Consider the following 11,570-nt stretch of genomic DNA (forward strand, 5'->3'; position numbering starts at 1 on the left):
CCCCTTTTCTTCCCTTTGTCACTTCTGCCTTCACCATTTTATTTTCCTTCTTAAATTCTTTCAGTCCCCCACCCCTCTCTTGTTCTTTTCTGCTTCTGGTATCAGAGCGTTGGAGTTAGAATGGCAGAAGAGTTAAATAAACCTGTAAGGGTAGCATAAGTACAAACATTATAACCAATCCATATTTCATTCGTGGCCTTCAGCCTTTCCATGTAAATCATCTTTACAGAATAACAAATTTGAATTTGCAGGAGATGACCTAGGTACCCCCCAGTCCCTTCCCATCTTTCCTTCATCCTTACTGTGCACAACAGTAAGATATTCTCTCCCCTTCACCGCTTAATTCCCCCCTTAGGGTCGGCCAACTTGGCTCCAGGATGAGGTCCAATTACACCTGGGATTTATGACAGGCAAGGTTTGGGGTGACCAAAACAAGAAATGCAGGATTTTGGCTCAGTTCTAGCTGAAATTGCAAGCCCACTGGAGTTGTGATGCCCCAACTCCTCCCTCCTACCCTTAAGGATTTTGATGCGACCCTGCAATCTACCTTGAACCAGAATGACAGAGAGAGATGTTAAGAGCCTACTCAAAGCTCCCCCCCCCCCTCGGTCGAACTTACGGGCCTCTACCCAACCATACCGCCATTTCCACCAGAATTTATTTTCCATGGCGGAATTACCAGCCGCACTGGGGTTCCAGTCCCCCACCTCCCTATTGATGCCCTGCTGCTTCTCAGGATTACCTAGGAGCCATGCTAAGACCAGTTGGTCGAGCTTACCACAATTAAGGTTCCCCAACACCCCTTTCCTACCCCCTTGGATTTGCATGTCTCCCACTAACCAGACTAACCAGACTAAGCATATCTTCCACTTCCCATACCCCCCTTGCACCCCTCGTTGGTTCTGGAGACTACCAGACCACCGCAGGCTCTCATGGGAGCCTCGGTCCCTTCTATATCCCAATCTACGGGTTTTCACAGTGGCCATTACCAATTTCATTCCCCAGGATCCGAGAGTTCCTCCTAACCCTCCATAGATCCCCTCTTTCCCCCACAACCTTCCATAAATTGCAGCAAATAAAAAACTAGACATTAACAGCAGAAGACTGAACCAAAATTCTCGCAGTCTTCCATATATTGCAACAAATAAAAAACCATACATCAATAGTGAAAGACTGAACCAACATTTTCATGAAACATTCGAAACCACCACCATTCGATGCCAGACCAACCTCTAATCTTGAAGCATTGGTTCCATATCTAGACTTGGCTAGGCTTGAACTACATACCAGTCTCCTTCAAAGTCGTTGAAAGCGAATTCTAGGTGCAAACGACAATCCCTTCTCCCGCAGGCCTGGTTCTCCTCTCGACTTCCAGTCTTTTCATCTGCCGCCCATTTCCTCCTCCAGCCTTGCATGCATGCACTAAACTCCCTCGCCACGTTTCTGCCTTGAAAACTTACCCACCTAACCTTTTGTTTTCCTGATGCTGCCTCCACCTGCCTATCTCTCTCAGTACCTCCTACCATGCTCGTGTGGGGTACTTGGGTGGGTCACCCACGTACCCTGTCCATTTGTCCTTCTCCCATGTCAACGATCCACTTTTGGATCCCCTCTCCCTTCACACCCCGATCGGGGGCCTTGTCTTCCTTCCCTGTCCTTTTCCAAAATCTCTCTCAGAACATTCATTCCTTCTATATGGTTTGTCTCATTCCCGGGGGTGTCCAGGTTGTTTCCCGGATTACCATAACCCAAATTTTCTAGGAAATAAGCTGTCGCATTCCCCGAACGACGAATGTGTGTTGGAATAAGGTATGTTATCCCTTTCATGAGGATTCCTATTTCCTGGACTAATCTTACTGTTCTCTAGCTCTTGCTATTTTTTTCCTAATCGGTACCCTGCTGGAGTTTTTTCATAGTGTCTATCACTAATGTGGAATCTCCTTCCACCATCAACTTCTAAAATCTTTCTCTTCTTGCAATTTCCAATCCTTGTTTGAGTGCATTGAATTCTGCCTCATTGTTTCTCATGATTCCACAGTCCATTGCAAACAACTGGATTGTTTGGCCATGATGATCTCTAGATATTCCCCAAAATCCAGCTTCACCAGGGTTTCCTTTGGCAGCTCCATCAAAGTTTAGTTTTATGAAGTCCTCAAGAGGGTAAGTGAAGTATGATAAGGATTGAGGTGGGGGAGGTTTTAGCTTCCATGAGCTTGGCATCAACATTTGCGGGGTCAGGTTGAGCATTGCCAGGATTTGACTCTCCTAGGGCATTGCTTCCCAGTCCTCTGGATACCATTTCTCTACCAAAATAGTTTCACAAATATTTTGTTTGATAATCTTCCACACTTCCATTACCGTCTTTTTTTCATCTTTGAAAACCCTTCTGTTTCTTTCTTTCCACACCGCCCACAGGAGAAATCCTAAAGAGATGTTCCAGGCTCGGTTGAGGATGGGACTCTTGTAGATTTTCTTCCTCCAATTTTCCATTGTTGTTTTTGTGCTTGAGTAATCTCTATCTGAATGACCAAAGAGAATTTCGTGATTCTGCCATAGGACGTTGCTATAGGTGTAGGAGTTCAGTAGATGTTCCATCGTTTCCATTTGGGCTTCACATATACAACAAACAGAAGGTCCCTGAACCCCTCTTTTCTGAAGTTGGTCCCATGTGAGAGCTCGGCCATGGAGGACCACCCAGAGGAAAAAAGCTACCTTCGGCCATAATTGATCCTTCCATATTCGTCCCCATATGGGTAAACCTTGTTGTTGCTGGTGTTCTGCTTTCAGGTAGTAGCCCTCTTATATTGTAAACATACCCTTAATTCTGTATCCCCACCTTATGATATTTGTTCCTTCTATTATCGTTATTCTTCTGGAATTGACCTCTTTGTCATATGTTGTCCATTGGGGAGAATCTGGTACTTCTGGCCAGTGTTGTCTCCTTTTCCACTCTCTCCATGTTGATCTTTCATCTACTTCCCAAAATTTATTCACAGTCTAGTTTGTTGGTCGATTTGTGTATAGGAAGATTTCCGCTAGGTCCTGTTGACTAAAGAGTTTTTCCCTCTGTTGCTAGGCATCTTGCCAAAACCTAGCCTTATCCCCTCCCCTAATCTCCCAAAAGCTATGGTTTCTTATCAAATCTTTATTTTCTATTGCTAGGTTCCATATGGTCGATCCCCTTGTATTTACCTGGGTTCTCAATCTTCCTTCTGTCGTCCTAGGAATTCCATATTTCCTTTCCCATATTTCTTTCCATAAGTCATTACCTCCCTGTATCCATCTCCACCAAAGCTTTGCCCCCATTACCTGGTTCAGAGTGTAAGGGTCCTAAGGCCCAGACCCCCTACTGTTCTGGGCTTCGTTAGCCAGTTCCAAGAGAGGAGAGCCCATTTATTTGTTGTTTGAGGCCCTTGCCATAGGATTTTTTTGAAGATATTTGTCATGTCATTGCATACAGTTTTGGGCGTTGCTAGACCTGAAAGTTGGTAAATAGGAATGGATTGCAGCACCACCTTTAGAAGGGTGACTCTGCTGGCCATGTTAAGGGCTCGAAAGGTCCAGTTTTGAAGGCGACCTTGAATCCGATCCAAGAGAGCCTTCCAATTTTCCACTCTGAGCGGATTAAGGCTTAAGGGGATACCCAGGTATTTCAAGGGTAGGGTTCCTATTCGAAAGCCCATTATTCTCGCTAGGAAGGCTTGGGATTGAGCAACTGTGTTGAAGAAAAAGATATCAGACTTTATAGATCTAGGTTCCTAAGGCATTCATGAAATCTTGAAGGATAGCCAAGAGAGACCTTCTTCCCTGAGGGTGGCTTAACATAACATCATAATGTCGTCAATAAATTGTTGATGAGTTAAATGAAGGTCGTTTCCTCACATGTGAAGACCTTTGAATTCTCCTTCTTGGATTTTAGCTTTGACATATCTTCCAAGGCCTTCTGCTGCTAGGATGAACAAGAAATGGGAATCGAGTCTCCTTGTCTTAGCCCCCTTGTTGCATTTGAAAGCCTCAGAGGGTGCTCCATTAAGAAGGATTGAAAACACAGGGGTAGATATAAAAGACGAGATCGAGTTTATCCATCAGGAATCAAAGCCAAAGGTTTTCAATATACGCAGAAGGTAGGTCCAGCTTAAACAGTCGTAGGCTTTCGACATGAATAACTTGATCATCATTCCTTTGGATTTGAGACTCTTTAAGGAGTGGATGGCTTCTTGAGTTGTTACTATACCATCCAAAATTTGGCGTCCTTTGACAAAACCAAATTGTTCTTGGGAGATTAAGGCCAGAAGGATCGGTTTGAGCCGATTTACCATTATAGTTGAGAGGATTTTATATATTACGTTGCACAATTCTATAGGTCTAAACCCCTGGGGCTCTTCAGAGTGATCTGATTTAGGAATAAGGGCTATGAAAGTGGAGTTTAGGGCAAGATGTACCTTTTTTGTTCTTCTGGATTCTTTAACTACCTCTAGGATGTCTTTTCCTAGAATGGGCCAGGTTGCTTAAAATTTTTTTGCAGTAAAACCATCTAGTCTCTGCGCTTTATTTTTTGTCAGTCCTTTGACCACCTCCTCCACTTCTTCCAAAGTGACAGCTCTCATGAGGCCTAGGTTCTGGTCCCTGCTTACCAGCTGAGGTATGTGCCTGTTTATCCAATCTATGGCTTCTGACATGTTAGGATTTGGTTCTAACATGATGTTTTGGAAGTGGTTCACCAGTAAATTTTCCATCTCATCATTTTGAACTAGCTAGTTTCCTCCCGGATCTAGCAATGAGAATATTCAATTGTATTGTCTATGTTGTATCATAGCTTTGTGGAAGAAGCGGGTGTTTCTTTCTCCCTCCCGGAGCCATTGGACTCTTGACTTTTGTTTTCACAAGATCTCTTCTTGCTCCCTTCTTTCATGATCCTGGTAAAAAGTCTGCCTTCTTCCTCCACTAAGGATCCCGAGCGACCGTTTTTTTCATTTGTTGTTGGACTTGTTGCATCCTAGCCTGGAGTTGTTCCTGATCATGTTGGATGTTTCCAAATTCCTCTTTGTTCCATTTCTTAATATTGCCCTTGAGCTCCTTCAAGCGTAGCTGGAATGTATGCATTATGTTCCTCCCTTGTTTTTTACTCGATGTCCACCATTCCTTAATTTTGTCTAGGAAGGCAAGATATCGTAGCCAAAAGGCTTCAAACCGGAATGGCCATTTGTGCTACCCTTGTTTCAGGTCTACTTCCAACCAGATTAGCCAGTGGTCGGATCCCATGTAGGGCAAGATCAACGCTTCATAGTATACATCCTTGCTTATCAAGTCTTCAGTTGTCAAGAATCGATCCAACCTGGATGTTATTTGGCGGGATCCTCCCTTGTGGTTATTCCAGGTATGAGTTCCATTGATGGTTGGAATATCTACTAGTTGCAACTCCACTTGCATGTCCTTGAACTGCTCCATTTATGGTTCTTCTCTTCTTATCCCTCCTTTTTTCTCTGCTAGTGAAGTTATCAGGTTGAAGTCCCCTCCTATCAACCATAGTTTTTCTATATGCATTTGGCGTAGTTTCCTAATGCTCTGGATGAAGCTTTCTTTCTCTCCAGGAGTGTGAGGGCCATATATTGTTGAGATGAGAATCCATTCTCTGGTCCCTATATTGCGAAATATACCAGTCAAAATTCTTGGCATTCCTATCCAGTAATCTACCATTACCTCTGCGGGGTTCCACAATATTGCAATTCCTCCTGCACTTCCTTTTGCATCTAGTGCTACTGCTTCATATCTAGGCTTCATTTTCCTGAGAATTTCCTTTATTTTCTCTCCTGCTACCTTAGTTTCCTAAAGGAGCACTAATTGTGGCTTCTCCCTTTTCAATCGATCTTGTAGGTATCTCTGTTTACCTCAACTGTTAAGGCCCCTCACATTCCATGAGATAACTATCATTGGGTAACTTTATTGAGTTGTTGGAATACTGCTGAGAGTAGTATTACCTTTCCCATGTTTACCAACATCTCTCCCATTATTTGTATTCTCTTGTAGATTCCTCTGTCCCCTTTTCTTCCCTCCATTGCTTCGACTATGTTGTTCCTGTGAGTTGTCTTGTTGCATGCCTAGCTGCTCCGCTATATCTCCTTGTCTCTGTCCTTGATTAACCATGTATTATTGGAAGGTTTCTTTATACAATTTCTTTTGATCCTCTGGAATGAATATTTCATCAAGGTGCCTCCACTCATTCAAGAGTCTTTTCATTACTACTTCCTCCATGCTCAACTCTTCCCTAGATGCATCGACTTCCATTATTGTGAGATCTACTAGTTTCGACTCTTCTTTTTCTATCAAATCTATTTGGGTTTTTCTCTTTGCGGTGGTGTTAGGAAACCAACTTATAAAAAATAGAAAAGATAGATCAACGCCTTAGAATTCAGCCTCTTCGAGGGGGCAACCTCCTTTACATTACACCAATGAACAATTTTTGGATGCTACAAATGACTAAACCTCCCTTCTATATATAGGAGTCTAAGGGGTCATAATATAATCAAGTCGACATAACATTAATAACATAAAGGCACAAAAATAACAATAGTGGGTTTCTATGGGGCATACTAATAACAATATGGGGACAATAGGGGTGCAATAATAACAATAAGGGATACAATGACAATAGTAATGGGGGAATCACTAGTATTATAGGGGCCTAACATGCTCCTCTCCTTCCGAAAAGTGTTGTCCTCAATGCTTGAGTAGTTCTTGATGCTTCTGTATAAAATTCTCATCCTCCCATGTGGAATCTTAAGTGGATAAGTTCTTCCACTTGATGAAATACTCCAAAATTGATCGATTTTGTAGCTGTCGAGTTCTTGTTTTTGTGACTGCTTCCGGTTCCAATATGATTTTTCCTTCCTCCTCAAGTTCTCGCAATATTGTTTGAACTGGGAGCTTGCCATTTATAATCTTCTTTAAACATGAAACATGGAAAACTGGGTGCACTTGGGAAGCTGCATGAAGCTCCAATTTGTTTGCCATAGTACAAATCTTTTGCAACACCTTGTATGGACCATAATACTGTGGTGATAATTTATTATCCTATTAGCTTGCTTGAGGGACATTTGTTTATATGGTTGTAGCCGTAGGAATACCCAATCACCTACATCAAAACTTCTTTTGCTGCGATGTTGATCCGCTTGTTGTTTCATTCTATTCTGCGCCAACGTGAGGTTATCCTTTAAGAGTTGGAGAACTTGTTGTTGATGCTCGATGTGATGTTCCACTGCTTAAACCTTAGAATTTTTTCTTAAATATGATGTGATGGATGGTGGATGATATCCATAAAGTGTCATAAATGGGGTAATTTTTGCTGCAGTATGGAAGGAAGTGTTATACCACCATTCAGCCAGAGGCAACTATTTGACCCATTGTGTCTGTTTATCAGATACAAAGCAACGAAGATATCCTTCCAAACATTTGTTTACTATCTCAGTTTTCCCATCAGATTGAGGATGATAAGATGAGCTATGAGCTAACTGAGTACCGAGACAAGAAAATAATTTTATCCAAAAATTTTTAGTGAAAATGGGATCTTTGTCGCTTACAATAATCTTTGGGTTTCCATGTAGCTTTTGAATTGTTTCCATAAATGCAGTAGAAACTGTACTGGCTTTAAATGGATGTGATAATGCACAAAAGTGTGCATACTTGGTAAGTCTGTCAACTACCACCATGATGACACTCTTTCCTTCGGACTTGGGTGAACCTGTAATAAACTCCATTGAAACCTCCTCCCAATGTTGGCTTGGAATGGATAAAGGTTGTAATAGTCCTGGGGTCTTAATTGTTTCAACTTTATTTTGTTGGCAAACCAAACATTCTGCCACAAACTTTTGAATATCCGATTTAAGGCCATCCCAAAAAAATTCCTTCTTAACCGTATGGTAAGTTTTTAAAAATCCCAAGTGCCCTCCTAAGGGAGAAGTGTGCAATTCCATAAGAATATTTTATTTGAGTTGGGAATTCTTACATAGGTATAAGCGATCTTTGTACCATAACGAATTATTTTTCTAGCTAAATGTATCTGATGTGCTGGGATATTGTTGTAACTTTCAAATGAGTGCCCACACTTCTTCATTATTCTTCCATTCCTCCCTTGCTTCGTTTATCCAATCTGGTTGGATAATAGAAATGGCGCACAACAATGCTTCCACATCCTCATCCTTTCTTGAGAGTGCATCTGCCACAACATTTTGCTTCCATTTTTTGAGATGATTTCAAAGTCATAACCCAACATCTTTGTGACCCATTTTTGTTGCTCTTCAGAGGATAATTTTTGTTCTAAAAAGTATTTAAGGCTATCATGATCCGTTTTTACCTTGAAGTGTCTTCTCATTAGGTAGGGTCGCCATTTCTTAAGTGCATGTAGTATTGCAAACATTTCCTTCTCACAAATAGCTTTGTGTAAATACTTTCCCTTGATTGGACGACTTTCGAAAGCAATGGGTCTTGCATCTTGCATTAAAACACCACCAATTCCATTTCTCGAAGCATCACATTCCACAATAAAGGTTTTTGTGAAGTCTGACGTAGCTAAGACCGGTGCTTGGCACATTGCCTCTTTAAGATGTTCAAAGGCCTTTGTTGCTTCTAGAGTCCATGAAAATGCATCTTTCTTCAATAATGTTGTTAGAGGTGCTACTATTCTCCCATAATTCTTAACAAGCTTGCGATAATACCCTGTCAACCCGAGAAATCCTCGCAGATGCTTTATGGATGTGGGGATTTTCCATTCCTTAATGGCTTTAATTTTGCTAGGGTCTACCTTAACACCTTCATGAGATACAATATGACCCAGATATTCCACCTCTTGTACTCCAAAGAAACATTTGGAGCTTTTTGCATATAATTGTTTCTCCTCCAATAGTTTGAGCACCCTGTCAACATGTTCAACATGATCCTTCCAAGACTTGTTGTAGATTAGTATATCATCAAAAAATACTAACACAAATTTTCTAAGGAAGGGTTTGAAAATGGAATTCATTAAACCTTGAAATGTAGAAGGTGCATTGGTAAGGCCAAAAGGCATGACCAAAAATTCATAATGACCCTCATGAGTTCTAAATGCTATTTTCGGAATGTCTTCAGTCTTCATTCTGATTTGATGATATCCTGAACGAAGATCCAACTTGGTGAAGTAAATTGATCCATGCAATTCATCCAGTAATTCATCAATGACAGCAATGGGAAACTTATCTTTAATAGTGAGCTTGTTGAGCTCCCTATAATCCGGACACATGCGCCATGATCCATCCTTCTTGTGCACCAAGACTACTGGAGCAGAGAAAGAACTTTGACTAGGTTGAATTATACCAGCCTCTAGCATTTCTGCAACCATACGTTCAATTTCACTCTTTTGGGCATAGGGATATCTGTACACCCTGATGTTTGGAGGAACACTTCTTGGAATCATATGAATAGCATGATCATGATCACGAATAGGTGGGAGACCTTTGGGAGTCTCAAATACCTTGGAATGATTGTCCATGACTTTTTGGAGATCTAGAGAAATAGATGATTTCGATGTGGAAACATCTAGCGAACATAATTGTGCAATTACACCTCTTTGTTCCTTTTTTAGAAGCTTTGTCATGCCGTTAGAGTTGATTATCTTTCCCGGTTTCCCTGCAATACCCCTTAATTCAACTTCCTTTCCTTCCTCAGAAAATTTCATGAAAAGTTCTTGAAAATTAAAAGCTATTGTACCCAAGGATTGTAGCTATTGGACTCCTAGTACAACATCAGCACCTCCCATTAGAATGGAAAGCATTGGGCTAGTCAATACATATTCTCCCATGGATAACTTGATATTATGGCACTTTCCAGAGCAATTTATCGTTCCTCCATTTGCAACCATCACTTGACAGTCTGGTGCTGGATATAGGAAGCAATTCAATTCCTTTGCTATCTTACAATGAATAAAATTATGGGCACGTCCCGAATTAATCAACACTATTACCTTTTTCTTCTTGATGTGTCCTTCTATATTGATAGTTTGAGGAGTGGTAATTCCAGCCAATGCATTACAAGATATGGTCAGATTCATTTCTTCTTTATCTATGGTTTGTTCCTAGAGTATATCCTCTTCTTTTGACATTTCTTATTCATTTTCTTCCTCCTCTTCACAATCTATGTAGAATAATTTCTTCTCAGCACACTTATGACCTTTAGTGTATTTGCTATCACAATTGTAGCAAAGCCCTTTTGCTCTTTTTTCTTCCAATTGTTGTGGTGTCAACCTTGTAGGTTGTGGAAGGCTAGGGGCAACAACACTTTCATTTTTATAGTTGTGAGTGGTAGGCTTCCTGGTTGCCATAATTTTTCTTTCCATTTTTCTTGCTAACCTGAATGCCTTCTCCAATGAATCAGGTTCCCAAAGGCGAACCTCATGTTGGATACTATCCTTTAAATTCCCTATGAACACATCAATCCTATGCTCCTCTGGAATATCTTTTACCCTTATGTTCAATTTTTGGAAGTCTTCAATGTGCTTCATCATTGAACCCTTTTGTTTGAGATTTATCAATTGGCTAAAAAAGGTGTTGCTTTTTGTATCTTCATAATGTGCTATCATTTCTTTCGTAAAAATTGCCCAAGTGACAATTTGTTTACTAGAGAAAAGCCATCGATATTATACAAACTGATTTGGTTCCAAATATAATGTTGCAATACGTACCTTTTGCGTGTTTTGCACATTATGGAGATTGAAAAATTGCTCCATCTGTAGTATTCATGTTCCGGGATCCTTGCCATCAAACTTCCTCATATTGATTTTTGGAACATGGTGGGTCTTCAATCCAACATTAGAGTCTATGAAATCATGATTAACATCTCTTTTGTTCTCATCATGAGTTTCCTTTACTATCCTTTCACCATTAGTGACCATTTCTTGTAGCAACTTACTCAAATTTATCTTCAATTCTTCCATCTTATCATCTATGCCATTTGTCTTAGCGTCCATGCCATTCATCTTAGCTTCCATGCCATCCATCTTAGCTTCGACACCATCCATCTTAACTTGCATGCCATTCATATTAACTTCTACGCCATTCATCTTGTCTTCCTTTACCTTTAGTGAGAGTGAAATTTGTTGTAGTTGGTCTTGTAATTTTGATATATCATGTTTCATTTCTTCCTCTTCTTCACGAGTCATGCTAGAGCTTCGGGTTGCTTACTAGGTGTTTCCATTTTCTTTCTTCGGGGCATTAATTAATGCTAATAATTCTTCACTATTCCCTTTGAATTCCTTCAAACTAATTTTTCAAACCAATCTTATGTAAAATTTAAAAAAAAAACTACACATCTTTTTTTCACTTTGTAAGAGCTCGATATTGAATCTGTTGTATCTCTATAACTGTGGATCTCGAATATCTGAAATCTCATCCTGCGGTAGCCCTTTGAGTCCTCTTTCTAACCCCGTAAGTATGATCAATATTGGATTCTCCAAGGAAGAGTTATGCCAAATCTCCCACGGTGACCTGATTATAAACTAGTTCAGTAGAGCGAACTTGTACGACGTGCCACGTGTCACTGTTTCG

The sequence above is a fragment of the Pinus tabuliformis genome, chromosome 5_2, assembly GCF_031772625.1.
Source record: "Pinus tabuliformis cultivar Carrire ecotype Pingquan chromosome 5_2, CPIR1, whole genome shotgun sequence".
NCBI lineage: Eukaryota > Viridiplantae > Streptophyta > Pinopsida > Pinales > Pinaceae > Pinus > Pinus tabuliformis.